Below are 24767 nucleotides of genomic sequence, written 5' to 3'. Positions count from 1 at the left end.
TTACTTCTGATTAATTCTTGAATTAGGAACTCATTTGAAATGTAATAACTCTAATGGCATCAACTGTATTAACATTATCATATTTCTCATTGGAATAATTGATGCATTATATTATGCTAATAAGTTTCCTAATAGTAAAGATCCTCTGATCCTCTACTTGGATGAGCTAGAAGTTAATTTTCATGTAATGTTTAATTTCACTTACAAGTACTATATGTATAATTCTTGGCTAAATTCAAAAGTTGTATTTATTTTTTTGGTGCTCTTTGACAGTGTGCATATCAATATATGCTAGCTTTGTCAAATAATTAGGAAAATTTGCTCCTTTTTTTTCCCCTTCCCTTCAAGAAAAAAAAAAGTGCACCATTGAAAAGTCTGTTATGAAAGATTTAAAAAAGAGTTATTTAAAAATAGCTCATCTATAACCTACTTAAGAGACAATTCTGTATGTTTTTAAATAAACTTGAGGTATCGAGAAATATATTTGTTGTAATCTATGACTCACAATATACTGTCACTAATATTCAATGTCTGCCCTACCTCAAACTCCAGGAATAGAATTTTGGCAACAATTTGTACCCCTTACTTTTCTAAGAATCATCCCTGATATACTGTGGTTGATATAGTATGATTTTCAGTATTTTAAGTCAATTCTGTTCATTTATCTTTGTCCATAAAACAGTCTCTATCATCAGAATAATAGTTTTGAATAATGTATTATTAATCATTTTCTTATATTTTATTGTCTTCATGTAATTTACCCCATATTTTAAACATTTTTGTGGTATATTTTACATTTTATTTTAATTTGACAGCTAGGTTGTCATCTGGAGATTTTTCAAATGCATGGTGTTAATTCCTATCCCATCCCTGTTCCAAAATTTCTAATATACTTGCCCTCCTCGGAGTTCCCAATGTGATTCGTCAATTCCTCATTAGTGAGAAGTACTTCTAAAAGACATATTTTGAGGGAAAAATGAACAGTACTGATTAAACAAGTGGATGTGTTGGGGGCAGGAAAAGAGAAGATGAAAAAAGTTAAGAGCGATGCCCAGGTTTATTTTTTGAGAGATCATAAAAATAGAGATACTAATAATCAAGATAGAAAAATAGGAGTGCGGAAAACAGAATTACAGAGCATTGAAGGGGAAGGCGTACCAATTCTGGGTATTGATTTTGATGTGTCTATGGTAAAGATAGGTAGCAGGCAATTGGATCGGGATCTGGTCTTAGGTCATGACAAGTGAGATAACGAAATCATCAACTTAACAGAAATATGTGAAAGCGGAAAATTAGATGATGTTGCACAAGAAAACAAAACTATAGAGTAGTAAATGTAAAAGAGTTCTCTGTAATACTAATATTTTAGAGAACCATCAGAATAGGGGATGGTGGGTACAAATATCTGAGACATATAGGGTTATTGAAGCCATTACTGCTTTTATCAGAAGTTTTGCTAAACTAAATCTCATGTTGCTCCTTTGGTACAAATTGCTGACTGCTAAAGAGTTGCTCAGTCAAAAAATCTCCCTCTTGTGACTAGTTGTGTTGGCCATGATTCTTCAAAATCCAGTTCACTGAACTTTATACGACTGCTTTAACCAACCTCAGACCACTACTAAAATGTAATGGGACAATGTGGTAGAATGTCATGTTTCAGGGATGACAAAATATTGACACTTCAGTAAAAATTAGTTTATCAAAACTCAGTAATGACCAACGAGGAAATGAGTCCCAAGACAAGGTGACTTTAATGAGCTCATTTACTATCTTGTCACACACCTTGGCCATGAAAAACAGTACCGCATCTCAATTAAGTGAAGTTCTTTTCTCCAAGAAGCAACATTGATGTTTTAAATAAGTTTAAGCATTTCTAGATGTGCCCAAGGAGAGGGCAATAAACAAATATTTTCCTAAATCATTTTAAATATTTTCCGTAACTTAATATAGTGCCTGTGATTCTAAAATTTATGTGTAACAATTTATAATAGTGTATTAATATATATATTTTAAAATCAATATGTGAATTACCTTATGGACCATGATTGTTTTAGGCTTAAAGAAAAGGAAATGAATAATCTGTGTACCTGTACAACCCTAGAAAAAAATGTCCTTTTCAATTCACTCTTCAGACCTAATAATATTGAACAAAATATTCTTATATGATAAAAATTCAGTCCTGCTGGAAAGCCAAGGATTTCCAGATACAACACATTCTCAGAAATATGCTGAACTCAGACTCTACAATTCATTTAACTGTGTCATCAGAGAAGTACATTAGCATGTTCCTAGTTCTCATCCACCACTCAGATCTTACAAAGGAACTTTTCAAATCACCGGGGAACTAAGAGAGAATCAAGACTGCTTAAAAACAAGCCTTTCTTACAAAAACTCTATCCCTTAGCATCACTGAGTGTTGCCCCCTATTGCTTTATTTTCTCCTAATTTCTGAGCCCAAAACATTAATTATCTTAAAGTCCAATTCAAACCCCACCTTCTTCAGAAATCTTTCTTTGAGTTGTTAGGTCCACGTCAAACTTTTCCTTCTCTGGTATTTTGGATTAAGGTATAAAAGTTCACTCTCTTAAAGTCTCATGTAGACACTCATACATTGCCTTGGATTCATTTTGCACTGAGAAGACAAGTATATCATGATTAAATGTATTCCTTTTCCCAATGCATTTCACTGAGTTATATTTGTAGTCATCACATAAATACAAATTAAGACCCAGTGAGATAGCACCACATGCCAACCAGAATGGCTAAAATTTAAAACACTGGCACCTATTACTAATGTGTAGCAATTATATTTTCTGTGTAATTACTAGTATTAATATCAGTATGCAGCATTATTTTTCAGGTATTTATTTTTTCATCCCTTTGCACTGAAACTGACTTCATCATTAAGTTTTAAGCATACACTCTAGTCAGGATTCTCCAGATGTAACAGGACATATGTTAATAGGAATTAGCTCATGTGGTTACAGAGACCACAAAGTACCACAGTCTGCCATCTGCAAGCTGGAGAACCTGGAAAGCTGGTGGTATAATTCAGTCCAAATCCAAATGTCTGAGAACCAGGGAAGCTGAAAGTGTAACTCCCAATCTAAAGCTAATAGCCTAAGAACTGAGGGTTATTGGTGTTAAGTCCTGGAGTATGAAGGCCTGAGAACCAGGATCTCTGATGTCTGAGGGCAGGAGAATATGGACATCTCAGTTCAAGAAAGACAGAATTTGCCCTTCCTCCACCTTTTTGTTTTATTGGATTGGATGGTTCAACAGATTGGATGATTCCTGCCCATATTGGAGAGAGCCATCTGCTTAACTCGGTCTACTAGTTCAAATTCTAAACCCTTTGGCAACATGCTCACAGACACACCCAGAAATAATGTTTTATCAGTTATCTGGGCATCCCATAGCCCAGTCAAGTTGACACATAAAATTAACCATCATAGCATATGTCCTGAAAACCAACCATCTTCTATTCTGTAATTTCATCCAATTTGAGTCTCAGTTTGAAAATCAGAGATTTTAGTCCATTTATATTTCTGATTATGGTACATTTGGATCATTTCAGGGAAATATTTATATTTTATGATACAGTTATTTGTTTCTTAACTTACCATTTTTCCTACATATGAGATATTCTCCCGGCTTGAGATCTTAACTATGGTACAATTACATTTGGCTCAGGTAATTTCTCATGTAAATTTGCAAAGAAGATACATAGGTAATATATTTTAGAACTCTCTGAACATCTAAGAAAATTTTAATTTGCTCTCGTACATTGGAAATTATTTGGGCTTGCACAAAAGTGCAGGCTCTTAGTCCAAAATGCTTTTTCCTCAAAGTTTTATTTTACTGGTTCTACTGTCTTCAAGTGTCCTATGTTTCAGATGAGGAGTTGAATGTCCATCCCTGTAGAAAACCTGTTAGGGAAGCAGTGAGCATTACTAAAGGTGTATAGATTCAAGCCTAATTAAAGTTAGATATGGGGGAGAAGTGTACATCAGAGGCCATGCTGGTACTCACTGACCTCCATAGGACAATGAAGATCAAGGTGAAAATCTACATTTTCTAGATAGAACAAAATTGGAGAAAGAAAAGAACCCCTTTGACTGTAATGTTTTGTACAGTTAAGTACTAGAGTGTAAACAAGTACAAACAATCATTTTCATGTAAATTACAAGTGTCATTCAAGAAGCCTTGAATGATGGAGAGATACATAAAGACAAGCAAAGATAACGGTTTAAGTATCATGCAAGCTACAAAATTTGAGAGCTGTCTACTATAAACTTGGAGAGTACAGTTTTGAAAAGAGAGTAGAGTCTCTCCCAAGACACGTACAGTTCTAATTCCGTATTGGGATATTTGGAATATATTTGTCAGGGAAGAAGTTAAGTGATATGGTTTGGAAGTAGAACATTAACTCAAATATCATAGCTATGACCCATTCCTTTGGCAATTGCAGTCCAGGTAAAGGAAGCCTGATACCTCTGCAATTGCTTGACTTAGATAGAAACAAGTCAGGACAAGACACACACTTTGGCCCCTCTCAGAAAAGGGGCATTCCTGATTCACAAGCTTAGGGCACTGGTAGATATTTTGGACACCACCAAATTAGGACCAATTTGGAATCTACCTGATCCTCTTTTGACAGAAGGGAAAAACCTAGAACAGTGGCAAGAAAGGGACAAAATGAACTTATGTTAGAGTGAGCACAGCCCGTTTCTGGCTCTTATGCTGTTTCTTTTGCTCTTTCTTTTTGTTGGCATGCTATTCTTACATGGACATTGTTTACTATTTGGATGATATGCTACCTCTCCCTGTATGTGGGCCTTCATTTTCATCTCTGGCAGGAAGCAGAGCCTTAACAAAAGACTCCACTGGGGCAAACACACTTTTGTCCTGTCTTTCTTACCCTTGTCCTAATTTTCTTCCTGACTGCTGTGCCCTGTTGTACTAGCCTTCCTTCACAACTGTAGTAGTAAAGTCAACAGGGCAGTTCTTTGTTGAACTTATGGGTCTAAACCATTTGGTGCCATTTTAGTTCATGGTATGAGGCTTAACTCAAATTTAAATAGCAGGAGGCCCAATCTCCACTTGCTGGAGTGCTAATTTTCCTAGCCATTCCTCTGTTTATTACTTCCCTTGGGAATATTGTTGGTATAATCAGTGGATAGTAAATAACAAGAAGTGAAGATTCAGATTCTGTAACCCTGCCCAAATATCTCTACCTCTTTTCTATTTCCAGTATCTAGAACTGGAAGAAATGATTATAAAAAAGACTAAAGTTTAGGTATCTATGGCCCACATGGAGGAAAAAGCCTCTAGAATTAAATGTCGAACTTCAAGCAAAATGACAAAAGTTTCAGTAAGTGGGATTTTTTTTTTTGAAGTTTTATTCATGGGCTTGAAAGGGCAGAGTATGAAGCTTAATGTGGTCTCCATTCTTCCTCACTATGTAACCCCCAATTTCTTAAAGGAACTACACTTATTTATTAGTCCCAGAGAAGTACAGTGGTTGAGTGATTAATTAGGGTTTGGAGCTATGGCATTCAGAAGGGTATGAAATGAATCTGCTTTTGTTGCTCTGGCTCTTATGTTATTGCATCTGCTCTTTCTTTTTGCTTACATGTGACTCACATGGGAATTGTTCATGATTTGGATCATATGCTACCCCACCCTCGACATGTGTCTTCATTACTGTGTCATAAGTTTTAGGTGAAGGAAGAGTTACATGGAGATATCAAAGAGGACCTTCCCTGTGGAAAGAAAACTTTCAACAATTAATTGGTCAGCAGCTAGGTGTGGCTGGGCTGAGGTCTTTCTCTGCTGATGCTGAGTCTTTAATGTAAATGTTAAAACTCCTATTGTCACAATTATGTGTTCTTTTATCGGTTAAGGGGGATTTTGGAATTTAGTGGAATGAGCACTTAGCAAGACATGAGGTAAACCCTAAAATGCCCTTGTTCTTCCTGCTGATGTAGAAGAAAACATGCGAATAACCCATGCTACCATTTTCTTCTAGAGCTTATTTAATCCTGTAACAGAAGTTTTAAGCGTGTAGGCTTAACACTCAGGGGATTCAGGTGAGGTTATAGGAAACAACATCCTCAGAGCTCCTACCCTTGCTGCCTCCCTTACCCTTCAGGGTTTGCAGTAGATGAGAAATGAGTATGGCAAAAAATATCATCAGTACAGTCAGGATTACACGTATATCACACATCCAAGTATGATACAATGGGACCAGGTCATTGGAAACAGAGACTGGAAAAAAGAGAAGATTAAAAAAACAATATTTTTTTAAACAAAATTAAACGGAGACTGAAAAAGATGCACAAATAAGGGAAACAGATGTGTAGAGCCCCCTAAACAAGGAGAAGAGGGAGCATTGACAAAGGAAAATCTGTCTTCTAGCCCTCATTTACTTGTCTTTTCTGAGCCTATTTTGTGACGGCAACTCCAGGCTTTATGACAAGATAAGACTTGGTAGTTTGGATGAGCCAGAGGGTGCATGCAATTTGGGCTGAGCCATGAATGCAAACTGTGAGGCACCATCTCTACTCACTTATCCACAGGTAACCGAAGACAGACTCTTATTTGCTTTTATACTCTTGGCTAGGAGCTGTAGAAGCAAAGAGTTCCAGAAATGTCATAGAGATAATACAATGGGCCACTGAGCAGTTTGATAAAACAAAATTATTTGTAATTGCAGCTCAGTGGTAGAAGGCAAAATTTGAATATGCAATATGCACTAGATATCATCACAATGTTGAAAGAGCTCGAAGTCAATCTATTTAAGTAACAAATGGACAAATAGTGATAAAGAATGAGCCATGATCATTCAATTCAAATCTTTAAAAGTCTGTCATATTCATAAGACCCTGAAAGGGCCAATAGAGAAGTTAGAGATGGTAGTTTTCATTTCATTAATGCCAAATGTTGTCACTAAAATGTAATCTCTAGAAGGTCAGGGTCTTTTAACTTTTTGTTTTTTGTTGAATCCCCAGTATTTAGAAATATGCCTGGCACATAGTAGGCCCTTATTAAATATCTGTTAAATAAATTAGAGCTACAAAGACAACGTTCAGCAGAAATCAGAAACAGATCCAAAACAATTTTAGATATTTCAATTATAAGACATAATATTATAAAACACTTATACATATTATATTTCAAAAATTGAAAGAGACAAGCTAAGAAATATATGCAGGACAGAAAATGATAAAAAGTAACCTGAGCAATGGTACATGTGAAAAGTAGTAAATAGAACAGATAGTACTGAAACATAATACCTAAAATAGAGAATTCGAAGGATGGGTTTCACAACAAAGTAGTCATATTTCAGGAGGTAATTAATAAGCTGGGTATAAATGGGAAGACATGAACATGAAGAGAAAACGTGGCAAATAAAGAAGAGAAGGAAAGAGCCATATACCATGGAGTAGAAATTTCTGACTGATAGTTATCTAAAGTTGTAAAAGAAGAAGAGTTAAAGAATGGAGAAAGGGAAGTATTTGAAACAATGGTAGTTGATAATTTTTGAGACCCGGTAAAAAACACTAACTTAGAAAATCAGGGAGCCCTACAAATCCCTATTATGAAAAATTAAAAGAATTCCACACTGAGGAATGCACACACACACAAACACACACACACACACACACACACACACACACACACACACAAAGGCAAATAAAATCTCTTTAATCAGCCGGAGAATAGAACAGTTCACATTCAAGAGTCGCAATCAAACTGACAGCAGATTTCTCAATAGAACAGCAGCAGTGGAAGCCAAAAGAGTGAAATAGTATATTCAGTGCACTGAAAGTAAATAACTTCCAACCTAAAATTCTGTAGCCATTGAAATAAAGTTGAGGTAAAGGTTGCCAGACGGAAAGAAAAGTCTGAACTGCAAGAAAGAATAAAGATTTAAAAAAAAAAAAGCTGTAAATATATGGATAAATATAAATGAACAATGTTATATAAAGCATGATTATAATAACCTCTTATGAGGCTTAACTATACCTAGAATTAAAATCCCCAATAACCACAGTATGTAACTGAATGGGGCTAAACGTTATTAAATTATTCCAAGGTTGTTTTATAATCTGGGAGTGTTTAAGGTATTAATTCACTTTAAGCTTGGTAAGTTAAGTGTACCTGTTATAATTTCTAAGGGAATAACTTAAATAATAGAAATACTGTATAAATTATATGCCAATTATAAGTGATAACAGATAGAATGATTGAAATTATAAAAATAAAAATGGAATTACTAAAAATACACAATAAAATAAAAGTGAATGTAAGAATGGAAACATGTATGTAAAAGAGGAAGGTCAAATAAGCACAAAAATTGTTAGAGATTTGAAACATCATTAAGCAAAAGAGATAAATGATCCATTTAAATGACAATTATTGTCAAAATAGATTTACAAATTAAAATTTAATTATATGACTTTTACAAAAGGAACATAAAAGCATAAGCACACAGACAAGTTTAAATATAAAAGATTTTATAAGATTGAAGGTTAGAAAAAGAGATACAATGCAAATACAAAGCAAAAGACTACTGGTGTAGCCATACTACATTTGACAAAATAGCTACTAAGGTAAGAAAGCATTATTAGCTACACTGTAATGATGATTGTTATCTTTCATCGGTAACATTTATCAATTTTAAATGTGCATATACCTAATATGGCTTCAAGCATGTAAAGAAAAAATTGACAAATTAGATAATTTACATTCAATGTAATTATTGATATGTTTGGATTTAAGTTTACAGTTTTATTATTTATTTTCTATATTTTCCCTACTTCTTATTTCTGTTTCCATTTTCCTGAATTTTTGGAGTACTTTGAACTTTTTATTATTACACTTTAATTTATCTTTTGTGCTTTGAAATTTATCATTTTGTATAGTTTTTGTCCATTTGTTTGGTTTCAGTGGTTGCTCTAGGTATTAAAATATACATATTCGACTTTCTACAACCTACTTAGAATCCCAATTTTACCACTACAGTTAGGTCCCTCTACTGTCCCTATTTATGTTGTAGTTGTCTTATATATTACATCTATATCTAGATACATTAAAATCCAATCAGACAATATTGATTTTTGCTTTCCACCATCACACATGTTTTAAAGGTTTTTTTTTTTTTACTTACCTCCACTGCTATGGTCTAAATTTTTGTGTCCCTCCCAAAATTTACATATCAAAATCCTAACACCAGATATGATGGTATTAGCAGACTTTCGGAGGTCATGAGGTTGGAACCCTCATGAATGGGATTAGTGCTATTATAAAGGAGATCATGCAAAGCTCCCTGAATCCGTTCTTCCATGTTAGGACACAGTGGGGAGGTGCCAGCTATGAACCAGGAAGAGGGCCCTCACCAGAATGTGACCATCCTGGCACCTTGATCTTGAACATTTCAGCCTCCAGAATTGTGAGAAATAAATTTCTGTTGTTTAGAAGCTACCAGATTTGTGGCATTTTGTTATAGCAGCCTGAATGGACTAAGACATACAATTTGCTATACACTTCCTGTGACTGTACCTCAACTGTATCCAGAGCCAATTAGTAGGACAACGTGGAGAAAAATAGTCAATGGCTTTTCAAGAACTCAAGAGGAGAAGAACATTCTAACAGATTTACCCAGATATTTACCATTTCTCTTATTCTTCCTTAATTCCCAATGTCCACATCTCTTTCTGGTATTATTTACCTTGTTTGAAAAATTTCCTTTAGCAATGCTTCTCAATAGCTCAAAAATAACTTAAAAACAATGGTGTGTAGATACATGACAGATAGATGATAGACAAATAGATGATAGATAGATGATAGATAGATAGATAAGATAGATAGATAGATAGATAGATAGATAGATAGGTATTGTATCATATTTATTGTAGTCTGAGGGTTGTTTAGGGTATTCAGACCTCCCATATGGCTGGAAACAGAATTCCATTTTGTACACTCTTACATATTCTTACTACTTTCTAATTGACCTCATAGAGCTGTCCTTTGTGTTCATCTTTGTTAAGATTTGAAACTTGAGTTTATAATTGGAGCTACAAAGAGATGTAATGTGCTTTGTGGGTATTCAGAAATGTGTAATAAATTTGAAAAAGCCTTTTAAATAATAAAGTGATTCTTTTGCTTACTTTGATAGTCATTGTCTTATGTAAATACTTCCCGGTGACTGCAAAATAATGAAAGGTATTGCTAAATTCTCAGATACTATCATAATAAGGCATATGATATAGTATAATCTCACTTCTAAATGACATCTAAATACATAGTCAAGAGGGTTAAATGGTAGGTTTCAATAGTCTTGAAACTGAGTAGGAAATAAAATAAGTAAAATTTTGTATTTTAATTTTTTCATTAATTTCTCAAAGAAGATCTCTAATCCAAAAATGCTTATGAATCATGGCTTGGAGCCAACCTATAGGTAACATCAATAATTGGGTTTTATAATGGAAAAGAATATGAAAAGAATATATATATGTATAATTCAACCACTTTGCTGTACAGCAGAAACTAACACAACATTGTAAATCCATTATAGTTCAATGAAATAAATTTTAAAAAATAATTGGGTTTGGTCCCAAGTGCCCATCAACAGAGACTAGTTTAGGAAGGTATGAGATGCTGCCGAGGGCCAAGGCTGCAGCAGCCCAGAGCCACTCCATTGCACATCCTTGGGGCCAGTTGTTCCTACAAGCAGCTGCGAGGGGAGGGAGACAGCCTAATGTCTCAAGACAATATTGGGAGGATTAACACACGTCAGAGCATCGTGACTATATCAAGGATTAGCACAGATGTCTTTTATCAAAGACTCATGCATAGGAGGACCTTCAAGATGACAGAGGGGTAAGACGTGGAGATCACCTTCCTCCCCACAAATACATCAGAAATACATCTACATGTGGAACAACTCTTACAGAACTCCTACTGAATGCTGGCAGAAGACCTCAGATTTCCCAAAAGGCAAGAAACTCCCCATGTACCTGGGTAGGGCAAAAGAAAAAAGAAAAAACAGAGACAAAAGAATAGGGATGGGACCTGCACTTCTGGGAGGGAGCTGTGAAGGAGGGATAGTTTCCACACACTAGGAAACCCCTTCAATATCGGAGACAGGGCGGGGTGGGGGCTGGCGGGGGGGAAGCTTCGGAGCCACGGAGGAGAGCACAGCAACAGGGCTGCAGAGGGCAAAGCAGAGAGATTCCCGCACGGAGGATCAGTGCCGACCAGCACTCACCAGCCCGAGAGGCTTCTCTGCTCACCTGTGGGGCGGGTGGGGGCTGGGAGCTGAGGCTCGGGTTTCGGGGGTCAGATCCCAGGGAGAGGACTGGGGTTGGCTGCGTGAACACAGCCTGAAGGGGGCTAGTGCACCACAGCTAGCCAGGAGGGGGTCCAGGAAAAAGTCTGGAGCTGGCAAAGAGGCAAGAGACCATTGTTTAGGGGTGTGGGAGGAGAGGGGATTCAGAGCACCGCCTAAATGAGCTCCAGAGACGGGCATGACCCGCGGCTGTCAGCGTGGACACCAGAGACGGGCATGAGATGCTAAGGCTGCTGTTGCAGCCACCAAGAAGCCTGTGTGCAAGCACAGGTCACTCTCCACACCTCCCCTCCTGGGATCCTGTGCAGCCCACCACTGCCAGGGTCCCGTGATCCAGGGACAACTTCCCCGGGGGAACACACTGCGTGCCTCAGGCTGGTGCAACATCACACCGGCCTCTGCTGCCGCAGGCTCACTCCTCATTCCCTACGCCTCCCTCTCCCAGTTCTGAGTGAGCCAGAGACCCATAATCAGCTGCTATGTAACCCCATCCTGTCCGGGTGGGGAGCAAACGTCCTCAGGTGACTTACGCACAGAGGCGGGACCAAACCCAAAGCTGAACCCCAGGAGCTGGGCAAACAAAGAAGAGAAAGAGAAATCTCTCCCAGCAGCCTCAGGAGCAGCGGATTAAATCTCCACAATCAAGTTGATGTACCCTGCATCTGTGGAATACCTGAATAGACAATGAATCATCCCAAATTGAGGAGGTGGACTTTGGGAGCAACGATATACAATTTTTTTCCTTTTTCTCTTTTTCTGAGTGTGTATTTTTATGCTTCTTTGTGTGATTTTGTCTGTATAGCTTTGCTTTTACCATTTGTCATAAGGTTCTGCCTGCCCATTTTTTGCTTTTTGTTTTTTAAGTATATTTTTAGTGCTTGTTATCATTGGTGGATTTGTTTTTTGGTTTGGTTGCTCTCTTCTTTTTTCTTTATTTTTTTTTTCTTTTTATTATTACTTTTTAATTTTTTTATTTTTAATAATTATTTTTTATTTTAATTATTTTATTTTATTTTATTATTTTTTTCTTTCCTTCTTTCTTTTTCTCTCCATTTTCTTCTGAGCCATGTGGCTGACAGGGTCTTGGTGCTCCGGCTGGGTGTCAGGCCTTCACCACTGAGGTGGGAGAGCCGAATTCAGGACATTGGTCCACCAGAGACCTCCCGGCTCCACGTAATATCAAATGATGAAAGTTCTCCCAGAGATCTCCATCTCAACGCTAAGACCCAGAACCAACCAATGACCAGCAAGCTACAGTGCTGGACACCCTAAGCCAAACAACTAGCAAGACAGGAACAAAACCCCACCCATTAGCAGAGAGGCTGCCTAAAATCATATCAAGGTCACAGACACGCCGAAACACACCACCAGATGCGGTCCTGTCCACCAGAAAGACAAGATCCATCCTTATCCACCAGAACACAGGCAGTAGTCCCCTCCACCAGGAAGTCTACACAGCCCACTAAACCAACCTTAGCCACATGGGGCAGACACCAAAAACAATGGGAACTACGAATCTGCAGCCAGTGAACAGGAGACTCCAAACACAGTAAGTGAAGCAAAATGAGAAGACAGAGAAACACACAGCAGATGAAGGAGCAAGGTAAAAACCCACCAGACCAAACAAATGAAGAGGAAATAAGCAGTCTACCTGAAAAATAATTCAGAATAATGATAGTAAAGAGAATCCAAAATCTTGGAAACAGAATGGAGAAAATACAAGAAACGTTTAACAAGGACCTAGAAGAACTAAAGAGCAAACAAACAATGATGAAAAACACAACAAATGAAATTAAAAATACTCTAGAAGGGATCAATAGCAGAATGACTGAGGTAGAAGAACGGGTAAGTGACCTGGAAGATAAAATAGTGGAAAAAACGACTGCAGAGCAGAATAAAGAAAAAAGAATGAAAAGAATTGAGGACACTCTCAGAGACCTCTGGGACAACATTAAATGCACCAACATTCAACTTGTAGGGGTCCCAGAAGAAGAAGAGAAAAAGACAGGGACTGAGAAAATATTTGAAGAGATTATAGTTGAAAACTTCCCTAATATGGGAAAGGAAATAGTTAATCAAGTCCAGGAAGCGCAGAGAGTCCCATACAGGATAACTCCAAGGAGAAACACGCCAAGACACATATTAATCAAACTATCAAAAATTAAATAGAAAGAAAGAATATTAAAAGCAACAAGGGAAAAACAACAAATAACACACAAGGGAATCCCCATGAGGTTAACAGCTGATCTTTCAGCAGAAACTCTGCAAGCCAGAAGGAAGTGACAGGACATATTTAAAGTGATGAAAGGGAAAAAACTTACAATGAAGATTACTCTATCCAGCAAGGCTCTCATTCAGATTTGATGGAGAAATTAAAACCTTTACAGACTAGCAAAAGCTAAGAAAATTCAGCACCACCAAACCAGCTTTACAACAAATGCTAAAGGAACTTCTCTAGGATGGAAACACAAGAGAAGGAAAAGACCTACAATAACAAACCCAAAACAATTAAGAAAATGAAAATAGGAACATGCATATCAATAATTACCTTAAATGTAAATGGATTAAATGCTCCAACCAAAAGACATAGACTGGCTTAATGGATACAAAAACAAAACCCATATATATGCTGTCTACAAGAGACCCACTTCAGACCTAGGGACACATACAGACTGAAAGTGAGGGGATGGAAAAAGACAATCCATGCAAATGGAAATCAAAAGAAAGCTGGAGTAGCAATTCTCATATCAGACAAAACAGACTTTAAAATAAAGACTATTACAAGAGACAAAGAAGGACACTACATAATGATCAAGGGATCAATACAAGAAGAAGATATGACAATTGTAAATATTTATGCACCCAACATAGGAGAACCTCAATACATAAGGCAAATGCTAACACCCGTAAAAGGGGAAATCAACATTAACACAATCATAGTAGGCGAGTTTAACACCCCACTTTCACCAATGGACAGATCATCCAAAATGAAAATAAATAAGGAAACACAAGCTTTAAATGATACAATAAACAAGAATGGACTTAATTGATATTTATAGGACATTCCAAACAAAAACAACAGAATACACTTTCTTCTCAAGTGCTCACGGAACATTCTCCAAGATAGATCATATCTTGGATCAAAAATCAAGCCTTGGTAGATTTAAGAAAATTGAAATCATATCAAGTATCTTTTCCAACCACAACGCTATGAGACTAGATATCAATTACAGGAAAAAGTCTGTAAAAAATACAAACACATGGAGGCTAAACACTACACTACTAAATGACCGAGAGATCACTGAAGAAATCAAAGAGGAAACCAAAAAATACCTAGAAACAAATGACAATGAAAACACGACCACCCAACACCTATCGGATGCAGCAAAAGCAGTTATAAGTGGGAAGTTTATAGCAATACAATCCTACCTCAAGAAACAAGAAACATCTCAAATAAACAACTTAACCTTATGCCTAAAGCAATTAGAGAAAGAAGAACAAAAAAACGCAGAAGTTAACAGAATGAAAGAAATCATAAAGATCAGAGCAGAAAGAAATGAAAAAGAAATGAAGGAAACAATAGCAAAGACCAATAAAACTAAAAGCTGGTTCTTTGAGAAGATAAACAAAATTAATAAACCATTAGCCAGACTCACGAAGAAAAAAAGGGAGAAGACTCAAAGCTATAGAATTAGAAATGAAAATGGAGAAGCAACAAATGATACTGCAGAAATACACAGGATCAAGACAGATTACTACTAGCAACTCTATGCCAATAAAATGGACAACCTGGAGAAATGGACAAGTTCTTAGAAAAGCACAACCTTCCAAGACTGAACCAGGAAGAAATAGAAAATATAAACAGACCAATCACAAGCACTGAAATTGAAACTGTGATTAAAAGTCTTCCAACAAACAAAAGCCAAGGACCAGATGGCTTCACAGGTGAATTCTATCAAACATTTAGAGAAGAGCTAACACCTATCCTTCTTAAACTCTTCCAAAATATAGCAGAGGGCAGAACACACCCAAACTCATTCTACGAGGCCACCATTACCCTGATACCAAAACCAGACAAAGATGTCACAAAGAACGAAAACTACAGGCCAATATCACTGATGAACATAGATGCAAAAATCCTCAACAAAATACTAGCAAACAGAATCCAATAGCACATTAAAAGGATCATACACCATGATCAAGTGGGGTTTATCCCAGGAATGCAAGGATTCTTCAATATATGCATATCAATCATTGTGATACACCATATTAACAAATTGAAGGAGAAAAACCATATGATCATCTCAATAGATGCACAGAAAGCTTTTGACAAAATTCAACACCCATTTATGATAAGAATCCTCCAGAAAGTAGGCATAGAGGGAACTTATGTCAACATAATAAAGGCCATATATGACAAACCCATAGCCAACATCATTCTCAATGGTGAAAAAGTGAAACCATTTCCTCTAAGATCAGGAACAAGACAAGGTTGTCCACTCTCACCACTATTATTCAACATAGTTTTGGAAGTTTTAGTCACAGCAATCAGAGAAGAAAAAGAAATAAAAGGAATCCAAATCGGAAAAGAAGAAGTAAAGCTGTCACTGTTTGCAGATGACATGATATTATACATAGAGAATCCTAAAGATGCTACCAGAAAACTACTAGAGCTAATCAATGAATTTGGTAAAGTAGCAGGATACAAAACTAATGCACAGAAATGTCTTGCATTCCTATACAGTAATGATGAAAAATCTAAAAGAGAAATTAAGGAAACACTCCCATTTACCATTACAACAAAAAGAATAAAATACCTAGGAATAAACCTACTTAAGGAGACAAAAGACCTTGATGAAGAAAACTATAAGACACTGATGAAAGAAATTAAAGATGTACAAACAGATGGAGAGATATACCATGTTCTTGGATTGGAAGTATCAACATTGTGAAAGTGACTATACTTGCCAAAGCAATCTACAGATTCAGTGCAATCCCTATCAAACTACCAATGCCATTTTTCACAGAACTAGAACAAAAAATTTCACAATTTGTATGGAAACACAAAAGTCCCCGAATAGCCAAAGCAATCTTGAGAAAGAAAAACGGAGATGGCGGAATCAGGCTCCCTGACTTCAGACTATACTACAAGGCTACAGTAATCAAGACAGTATGATACTGGCACAAAAACAGAAATGTAGATCAATGGAACAGGATAGAAAGCCCAGAGATAAACCCACGCACATATGGTCACCTTATCTTTGATAAAGGAGGCAAGAATATACAATGGAGAAAAGACAGCCTCTTCAATAAGTGGTGCTTGGAAAACTGGACAGCTACATATAAAAGAAAGAAATTAGAACACTCCCTAACACCATACACAAAAATAAACTCAAAATGGATTAAAGACCTAAATGTTACGCCAGACACTATAAAACTCTTAGAGGAAAACATAGGCAGAACACTCTATGACATAAATCACAGCAAGATCCTTTTTGACCCACCTCCTAGAGAAATGGAAATAAAAACAAAAATAAACAAATGGAACCTAATGAAACTTAAAAGCTTTTGCATAGCAAAGGAAACCATAAACAAGATGAAAAGACAACCTCAGAATGGGAGAAAATATTTGTAAATGAAGCAACTGACAAATGATTAATTTCCAAAATTTACAAGCAGCTCATGCAGCTCAATATCAAAAAAACAAACAACCCAATCCAAAAAAAAATTGACATTTCTCCAAAGAAGGTATACAGATTGCCAACAAACACATGAAAGAATGCTCAACATCACTAATCATTAGAGTAATGCAAATCAAAACTACAATGAGATATCATCTCACACTAGTCAGAATGGCCATCATCAAAAAATCTAGAAACAATAAATGCTGGAGAGGGTGTGGAGAAAAGGGAACCCTCTTGCACTGTTGGTGGGAATGTAAATTGATACAGCACTATGGAGAACAGTATGGAGGTTCCTTAAAAAACTAAGAATAGAACTACCATACGACCCAGCAATCCCACTACTGGGCATATACCCTGAGAAACCATAATTCAAAAAGAGTCATGTACCACAATGTTCATTCCAGCTATATTTCTAATAGCCAGGTCATGAAAGCAACCTAAGTGTCCATCGACAGATAAATGGATAAAGAAGATGTGGCACATATATACAATGGAATATTACTCAGCCATAAAAAGAAATGAAATTGAGTTATTTGTAGTGAGGTGGATGGACCTAGAGTCTGTCATACAGAGTGAAGTAAGTCAGAAAGAGAAAAACAAATACCGTATGCTGACAGATATATATGGAATCTAAAAAAAAAAAAAAAAGTTCTGAAGAACCTAGAGGCAGGATGGGAATAAAGATGCAGACCTACTAGAGAATGGCCTTGAGGACACGGGAAGGGGGAAGGGTAAGCTGGGACAAAGTGAGAGAGTGACATGGACATATATACACACTATATACACTATACACACTATATACACTATATACACTATATATTTTTATACTAATATAAAATTAATAGCCAGTGGGAAGCAACCGCATAGCACAAGGAGATCAGCTCTTTGCTTTATGACCACCTAGAGGGGTGGGATACGGAGGGTGGGAGGGAGACGCAAGAGGGAGGGGATATGGGGACATATGTATATGTATAGCTGATTCACTTTGTTATAAAGCAGAAACTAACACACCATTGTAAAGCAATTATACTCCAATAAAGATGTTAAAAAATAAATAATAAAATAAAATGGTGATGACCTGAAAAAAAAAAAAAGTAGAATATGTGTAAAATAATTCTGAATCATCCTAACAATGGAAAACTTTGCAACCATAGAAGGAATAGGAATAAAATCATACACTGATATGAAGTTTCTTTCTGTTTATACAATTATGTTAAAAAAAAAAAGCAAGTTGCAAGGCAAAGTATATACCATATTAGCATTTAAAAATGATATGGATATATAAATATTTATATATTGACGTACATAATACTTTTATATCTGTATGTATGTACATGTGTATCTTTTTAAATATTTATTTATTTATTTATTTGGCTCCACCAAGTCTTAGTTGTGGTATGCAAGCTCTCTTAGTTGCGGCATGTGAACTCTTAGTTGCAGCGTGTAGGATCTATTTCCCTGACCAGGGATCGAACCCGGGCCCTGTGCATTGGGAGCATGGAGTCTTAGCCACTGGACCACAAGGGAAGTCCCTACATGTGTATGTATATGTATATTATGCACATATATAAATATGCAAACTATATCAGGAAGTGGTCCAGGGTAGCATTACCAAGGAAATGTGGAGATGAGTCTTTTCTGTCCTTACCTGCTACCCTCAGAAACATGATGGCCTCCTCATAGGTGTCACCGTCTTTAAAGAAAGAGTGGTACTGCCCCCCACCAAGAACACTGCTTGTGGATCCTGAGGGTCACTTTGCCCTCTCCCAGGGTGTCCTTCAGGAGCACTGTGCGATTCATATAGCTGTGAGTGATTTTTCCAGAGAGTTCTTCCCCATCCTTGTACAGGTAAACCAGATGGGAATAGTGCTCGTGAAAGCACACTGTGGCCGGGACAGCTGGCAGCTGAGCTCAGCACTTCCGCCCGCCAGGACCACCTGGTGGCTCCTGGAGCCGCTCACAGTGAACTGCTCTGCGGAAGAAGTCGGAGACCGGATTTATTCTGAAGGCCACAGGAGAATGCTTCACCTAGGTCCCTCTGCTCTGGACACATTGGTCTTCTTCCTCATTCTTGATGCCAAGTCCTTTCTGACTTCAGAACTTTGTTCTCAGAGATATCTTCGCTCTGACAGCAGCGCTCTTCTCTCAGACCCTCCCATCGCTGCCTCCTTCTTACCTCTCAGGTCCCAGCTTAAATGTCAACTCCTTAGAGAAAAATTTTATCACCGTCCACTTAACATTTCCCCTAATCATACCTTCAGTAGCACATATCATTAACTGATATTTTTAATTCCTGTCTTTATTTTCTCTCATAACCAACTAATATGTAAGCCACACAACAACAGAGTCTCTATCTTTTTTAAAAAATCTCTTTATTATCCCCAGTGCATAAAGCATTGCCTGAACGTGGTAGGCACTCCGTAAATATTTCATAAAGGAATGTGGATAGTCCCCAATATTGAGAGGTGGGATGTGGACCGCTATTGCTGAACAACAGCCTTTACTTATCAAATACACCAGCTGCTTTTTACAGTTTCAGTTTTTGGTGAGTTAAAAATGGCCACAAATATTTTGATGCTCCATCCATGAAGAGAAAGTGCCTATATCCCCTCCTCTTAAAACTGTGTGTTCTGATATTGCTTTGCTCAATAGCATATGGCAGAAGACAACCTGCAATAGTTTCTGGGTCTGTCTTAAGAAATGAGCTGGTCTCATTTGTTTTTTTTTGTTTGTTTGTTTGTTTGTTTGTTTTTTGTACCATTCTTTCTGGAAGCTGTCAGCAGCCACATACAAAGTCTGACAACCCTGAGACCATCATGACAGAAAGGCCATGGGTTAACATGTCAGTTGACAATCCCAGGGGATCCCAGCCTTCCAGCCTACTCCACCAAAGTGCTAGACATGTGAATGAAGCCACCTTGAGCCCTTTGGAACGCTCCACCCACTAGCTGAATATACCAAGAGACCTCAGTCTATGTCATGTGGAACAAAAGAGTCACGCAGCCGAGCACTGGCCAGAATTCCTGCCCAACCAGATGTGAGATATAATAAAATGGTTGCTTTAGATCACTAATTTGGGGGATAATTTGCTATGAAGCTATAGGTAACTATCACAAGCTCCTCCCATAATCTTAGTTTTTCCTCCTTTTGATTATGCCAAATTCATTCCTGTCTCTGTCAAGAGTGTTTATCCTTTTCACTGTAAGGTATCCAAATTATCAGACTTAAGGCCTATTGCTCTAAGAAAAATCTGTGGACAGCTCCAGCTCACACCAACTTCTCATTTATCTGAGGTCCTACCAAACTTATAATTCATATCATCACATAAATGATCGTGGTTTGTTCTTAAATATAAGGGATCTAATCATTATGACTTGCCAGTGAGAATTTGAGTCTCCTGAGAGTAGATGTTAGCCAGGTATCTGTCTCTTCTCCTTGGCACAACATTGCAGCACGGAGTTGGGGCTCAGAAAGACACAGAAACTGAAATCACATTTTATAATCATAGGTTGTTTTAACACTAATTTCTATCCTCAGAACTAGAACAGAAAGGGTAGACTCTGAGGAACAGCAGTGAAGAAGCCTCCTCAGTTTCTTCACTGTCATTTACCTTCACTATTTTTCTTTATAGATGTGACACACTATGAAAAATAAGTAGATATCCCTACCTGAGGTGATTACTATCACCTGTAAGAGGAGAATGACCACTGAGTATCGAGATACGTAAGAAAATGCTGGCTCCATCACACCTGGAAAATGAAATAGCAATTGTGGGATCAGGCAGCAAGAATCATGGTAACTCAGAAAAAAAAACAGAGAATTTTGAAATCCTGTCTTTTGAGAGGATTCCCTTTGATGTGCAACTAAATGATTTAGTCAAACCACAGGTGTCGGACCCACTGAGATTATATCTTTTCCTCTTTCCTTCCTGTGCCTTTACTGTGGCTCATTGTCTTCATTAGATTACTACTGTGAAGGGCATCTGTGGTAGACAAGGGCATAAAAGGTGTACAGAACCCAGATATGCATATCCCACACTCACTTGGCCTCATCTGCATCTTGGTTTAAGCCACTTGCTCAGTTCAGAGACCTGGCTACTGCCACTGAGGTTACCTCATTTCTTAATGGGAACACTTGTGTGCCCTCTCCTCTGGGCGACAAGCCAGCTTTAGCAAAACATTCATAATCCCACTGTTATTGGCAGGGTCTGACCTGCCTGGATCCATGGACCTTCTGGCTCCACCCACTACTTCCACATTCAAAGGAAATGCCACATCAGGGAGGTGGGATCTAGATCCCCCAGCAGCTGCCCAGAGGGCCTGCGTAAAAAAAAAATCAGGTAGAACGGTGTGTAAAAAATATCAGACAGGGGAGGGTGGGAGGGAGGGAGATGCGGGAGGGAGGAGATATGGGAACGTGTGTATATGTGTAGCTGATTCACTTTGTTATAAAGCAGAAACTAACACACCATTGTGAAGCAATTATACTTCAATAAAGATGTTTAAAAAAAAAAAAATCAGACAGAATGGTGTGTTAACTGCCTGCCAGATAAAGTTGGATCAGTCAGATACAAGAAATTAGAAGAAGTAAGAAGATAAATGCCTGTCCTTTCTTGCTTTATTTCCTAATTTCCCCCCTCACTCTTGCTGCCTAAATTGCCACCCTCCTCCAATAAACATTTAGTAATAATTTGGACACGGGCTCTTTTTTCTAGGGATCCTAAACAGAGAAAAAAAAAATACAACAACACTGTTTAAGTATGGAGATACATATTAGCATGCTGGAATTAGGAACATGTATTTGGTTTCATATACTCAATAATTAAGCAACATCTGGTTCATGAAGAATCTCAAATATGTCAATAAATAAAATGCTAGATTTTACCTGCTGGAAAACGGAGTGTGTAAATGCAAAATATAAGCTGTGTAAATCTGTTCTGAGATGTGTGTTTTACAATACAAGAATATAAAAGAATGTATTAAAGGATAGAAAAGTTACAGGTAAGGTGTCTCTTGCAGTGATTTAATATATCCATTTAAAAAATTAGTGGAATTGGAAAGAGTGTGATAGATGAAAGCAGTGTCAAAGAGTAGGGGTAGATATTTGCAAAACGTCAACTGATTAAGGGCTCATATCAAAATTTTAATTATAAAAATTATTTTTAAGGTAGATATGCTGAAAGAAAAATAGTTAAAGGACCTGAACAATCTCAGCATAGAAAATACCCAAATAGCAGTAAAGATAAGAAAAGGTAGAGACCCTCATTATGAATCAGGAAAATGCATATTAAAACCACAATGCAATATCACACTCACTAGAATGGGTACCATAAAAAAGGCTGGCAATACCAAGTTTGGATGAGGATGTGGTGTAATGTGGTGTAATGCAGTGTATAGGGCATTTCTCATGTTCATGGCTGGTGAGAGTACAGTGGTAGGATGATATTTGAAAGTATTTAGCATCTTCTACTAGAGTTGAAAATAAACATAGCCTATGATCCAGCAATTCTACTTTAGGAACATAATCAATAGAAATGTATGCACAAATGCACAAAAGACATATACAATAAATTTCCTGATAACATTATTGGTAATAACTAAACTGGAACAATACAAGAAGCCTAAACATACAAGCCAAGAGGGAGAAAAGGAGGAGGAGCTGTAGCCTCACAGACTTACTGACTTGCTCCTGCAGAAAGGGGGGAGAGAGACGGAAAAGCAGGGGAGGGGGACAGCACGGCCGTTTATCTGTCTGTCTCCTCATTCGCTCTCCCCCCTTGTTCTGCTCACTCCTGGTGTCAGCCTATCCTCCTTCCCAAACCCTCCCATTCCCCCCGTTGTGAAGTGAGGGGGTGCCCCCTTCACTTTCCTTCTCGTCCTCTGTTTCTCCTCTCTTTCTTCCCTTCCCCCTCTAGCATTGCCACCTTCTCTCCTACATGCACGCAGGCATATAAACGTAGGTTTTTGATGCTCGTCTGCCTGTTGACCCCACTATTTTCATGTTTCCAACAGGTTTTTCTTCCCCCAATCCCTCAGCTGCTGCTGCTGCTGTTCAGGCGGTCAGATCTGCCACTGATGGTAATACCAGCACCGCTCCGCCCTGGTGTAATACCAGCACCACCACTCACCTCTGCCGAGAAGAGAAAGTTAAACAGCAGCAGCAGCAGTAGCGGCAGTAACAGTAGTAACGAGAGAGAAGACTTTGATTCCACCTCTCCCTCCTTTTCCACTCCTTTACAACCCAGGGATTCGGCATCCCCTTCAACCTCGTCCTTCTCCTGCCTGGGGGTTTCAGTGGCTGCTCCCAGCCACGTACCGATACAGAAGAAGCTGCGTTTTGAAGACACCCTGGAATTTGTAGGGTTTGATGCTAAGATGGCTGAGGAATCCTCCTCCTCCTCCTCCTCATCTTCACCAACTGCTGCAACATCTCAGCAGCAGCAACTTAAAAATAAGAGTATATGAATCTCTTCTGTGGCTTCGGTGCATCACGCAAACGGCCTAGCCAAAGCTTCTGCCACCGTCTCTAGCTTTGCTAACAGTAAGCCTGGCTCTGCTAAGAAGTTAGTGATCAAGAACTTTAAAGATAAGCCTAAATTACCAGAAAGCTACACAGATGAAACATGGCAGAAACTGAAAAAAGCAGTGGAAGCTAATCCAGAATAGTACTTCAATTAAGAGCAATTAAGAAGAACTCTATCAGGCTGTGGAAAATCTCTGTTCTTACAAGATTTCTGCAAACTTGTACAAACAGCTGAGACAGATTTGTGAAGATCACATCAAAGCACAAATTCATCAGTTCAGAGAGGATTCATTGGATAGTGTTCTTTATCTAAAGAAGATAGATGGATGTTGGCAAAACCATTGCAGACAAATGATCATGATCAGGAACATTTTTTTGTTTCTGGGCAGGACTTAACGTTCTTCAAAATTCAATGCTACCCTCCATTTGGGAAAGGAATAGTGAAGCAATTGATGGAAGTTTACCCCGAAGCCTTTTAAGCATGCTCTCTGATTTGCAAATTTATCAGGATTCTTTTGAACAACCATTTGTGGAAGAAACTAACCAACTCTATGCAGCTGAAGGCCAAAAATTAATGCAGGAAAGAGAGGTTCCTGAATATCTTCATCATGTTAACAAACGTCTAGAAGAAGAAGCAGACAGACTTATTACTTACTTAGATCAGACCACCCAAAAGTTATTAATTGCTACTGTGGAAAAACAACTTCTAGGTGAACACTTAACAGCGATTCTTCAGAAAGATTTAAATAAACTCCTTGATGAAGACCGAATTCAAGATTTATCTCACCTTTATCAGCTCTTCAGCAGAGCCTTAGAATCTCCACTTCACACCACACACAAATGTGTCCCGAATGGATCAGATTAACAAAGATTAATCCTTTGTGAAAGCCAAAGCTATGCAAATGTTAGACCATTTTATGACAGCAAACTTTTCATGAAATTGAAATATGAACAAATTCCTTTTATTCCTATGAATAAAATGTCAATGGCAAATGTTAAATTCAACTCCATTAAATTTAATAGTGTTTATATCTAAAGACGTTATAAAGAAAGTAAAATGATAAGCCCTGATAAAGAAGACATTTACAACAACTAGAGCTCAAAAGGCTCAATATCTAAAATATATTAATTACTCCTTGCCATACAAGTTGCTAGTTGTCTCTTAACAGAGACAATTCTGTCTTTCTTCCTTACTTAGAAAGAAC

The 24767-nt window shown here is 37.7% G+C and overlaps 2 pseudogenes; both read left to right on the top strand.

Annotated features, from left to right (window-relative positions):
* LOC103006024 (putative selection and upkeep of intraepithelial T-cells protein 1 homolog) overlaps positions 1-19046 on the top strand; it is a 43208-nt pseudogene extending 24162 nt beyond the window's left edge.
* Positions 19047-23038: 3992 nt separating this feature from the next.
* On the top strand, positions 23039-24427 carry LOC103006304 (cullin-4B-like; annotated as a pseudogene).
* Positions 24428-24767: the final 340 nt, after the last annotated feature.

Source organism: Balaenoptera acutorostrata, chromosome 1 (genome assembly GCF_949987535.1).
Source record: "Balaenoptera acutorostrata chromosome 1, mBalAcu1.1, whole genome shotgun sequence".
NCBI lineage: Eukaryota > Metazoa > Chordata > Mammalia > Artiodactyla > Balaenopteridae > Balaenoptera > Balaenoptera acutorostrata.
Note: the sequence above shows the minus strand (reverse complement) of the source record. Positions and strands in the feature narration are given on the sequence as shown.